This window comes from Penaeus chinensis, chromosome 23 (genome assembly GCF_019202785.1).
Source record: "Penaeus chinensis breed Huanghai No. 1 chromosome 23, ASM1920278v2, whole genome shotgun sequence".
Taxonomy (NCBI): Eukaryota; Metazoa; Arthropoda; class Malacostraca; order Decapoda; family Penaeidae; genus Penaeus; species Penaeus chinensis.
Genome location: NC_061841.1, coordinates 6,868,006 through 6,870,505, shown reverse-complemented (window position 1 = coordinate 6,870,505; position 2,500 = coordinate 6,868,006).

Below are 2,500 nucleotides of genomic sequence, written 5' to 3'. Positions count from 1 at the left end.
AGGGAGAAGGAGAGGGGAGAGAGCGAGAGAGATAATAAAGAGAGGAGAGAGAGAGAAGAGAGGAAAAGAGAGAGGTAGAGAGAGAGGGGGGGAGTGAGCGAGGACGGGAGAAAAGAGAGAGAGAAGAGAAAAGGAGGGGAGGAGAGAGAGGGGAAGAGAGAGAGAGGACGGAGAGAGAGAGAGAGGGGACGAGAGAGACAGGAGAGAGAGAGAGAGGAATTGAGGGAGAGAGGAGAGAGAGAGGAGATGGAGAGAGAAAGAGAGGAGAGAGGAGTGAGAAAAGAGGAAAGAGAGAGGGTAGGAAGAGAGAGAGAGGAGAGAGGAGGAGAGAGAGAGAGGAGAGAGAGAGAGAGGGGGGGGGGAGAAAATAAAATAAAATAAGAAAGCATGATAAAAGAAAAGGAATAAAGGTTGTACTTTTTAGACACAGAGGGAGAGAGATAAATAGAGGAAGACAGACAAAGACACAAAAACCGAATGAAAAAAAAAAAAAATAGAGAGACCATTATGCAAATGAGTCGATGTGAAAGAAGCGTTCTCACATCTGTGGTAGGCAACTGTCCTGAAGGCTATTTCTTGGTAAATGACTTTGGCCCTGCCTACCAAGCCCTAAGAAAATAAAGCTCTAAGCCCTCCTCACAGATGACTGCAGTCCACTCAGTGGATGGACATATCATCTCAGATCATGTTAGGGATTATGATGTTGGGGGAGTATTTGAACAGCCTACCTGGTATTTGGGATGAGACTTTAAGCTAAGGGGGGGGAGCCGCAGGCTATGTGATGTCCCCTGAACGTTTAGGTTTGGGGGGATGAACTTGGGGCACGGGGCTTGTTTAAATTTGACTCCCATCGGGCCCAGTCTTTTCCCCATCCCCCGACCTGTTGAGGGGCGTGGTTTCCCTCTCGTTTTTTTGGAACGGATCAGTGACCCCCCCCCCCCACTAAGGCACCAGAGACTGGAAGTCTGGATTCACTCCTTTTAAGTCTACAATAGACCGTATCCTGAACTTGATAATTGGGGAACGCGTTTGAGTTCGGTCGTGGCCCCAAACATCAACCTCAAGAAGGCGTTTGACTGGGTTTTTACGAGATTCGCCATGGGTGACCCGAGTTTTTTTGGGGATTTGCGACAGTTTAGTTCAATGAAAGCCTATTACGTCAAAAAAGTGCTGTTAAGTGGTGGGGGCCTGTCGAACTTTTTCCCCCTGTTAATTAATTTCAGGGTTGGGCCCAACATGGGAGACTTTTGGGTCCAAAATCACTGAGGAGCCACTGGGCATTATAAAGGTCATGATCTTGGTTTGCTGACGATTTTCTCTCCTTTTGGGAGTGCTGGAATACTTGTGGGGCTTTGATGCTTTTTAGCAGTGAGGCAAACCCCTTGGGGGCCTAGAGTTCTCCTGGACCAGGCCAAGATTCGGATTTGGAGCCTGTTAGGAGAACCGTTAGTCGTTTCATGCTTGCAGCGAGACGTTGAGTACGACTTTAATACATTTGGGAACGTGTCCATGTCTTGGGCTGTCAGACCAAGAGTTAGGAAGAGTGGTCGGTGCAGAAGCCATAACTCGATTTATAATGATTTGGGATTCGGGCGTTAAAGCAGAGGGCCAGGGTACGTGTTTTTTTTAGGGCCCTTTATTTCTATTAGTTTTACTGTATGGAAAACGAAACTGAACGTACTAGTGACTTTGGAGTCTCGTCTTGATGTCTTTTTTAACAGTCCTTCACTGGGTCATGGGGTATAGTTGGCGGACCATATGTCAACCGACGGCTTCCCATGAGACTTTGGTGGGGGAAAATGTTACTTGCATAATACGGAAAACCCCCACTGAGGCTATAAGGCACCCAGTCGTTTCCTGGGTATGACCCTGCCGGTTGTCTTTTGTGAGTGAGGAGGCGTGGGAAAGTCTAGAAGGTCATGGCTCGGGCAGTTCGGTCCAGTTCCGTCGCGAGGAAGTTGCTCCATCAATGGGCCGAGGGCCTGCTTGGAGACTTACCTTGAGGAACCTCCGTGGCTTGAAGCGAAGGGTGGATGCGGCCATGCACACCGTCGGCGTTTAGCCTCGGATGGATGAATGACGACATTATGCATAAATCTACAAGTTGAAGATAGGTAACGAGAGGGATGAATGAATGAACAACTAATTTCCTTTTCCTTTGAGTAAACATTGGATAATTTCGACTAGTATTCAACATTACGTCAAAAGAGAACACAGTTTGACTATGTTCAATATTAATTTCAAACTACAACACTAGCAGAATAGAGGCAAACATCAGGGGCAAATGTGAAACACTTTTCATATTTCAAGACAACTTACCGTTTTTGATATAATTGCACTATTTGGTGCTGATGAGCTGAAATCTTTTAAAAAGTCATCTCTGATTCGTCCCCGTGAATATGATGCCAGAGAACAATTTGACGTCATTCTCTTTAAATAGGTTCTAACCAATCACAATTTCTCGAACTCGTACTCTAGTTCAAAAATATTTATCCTTGTG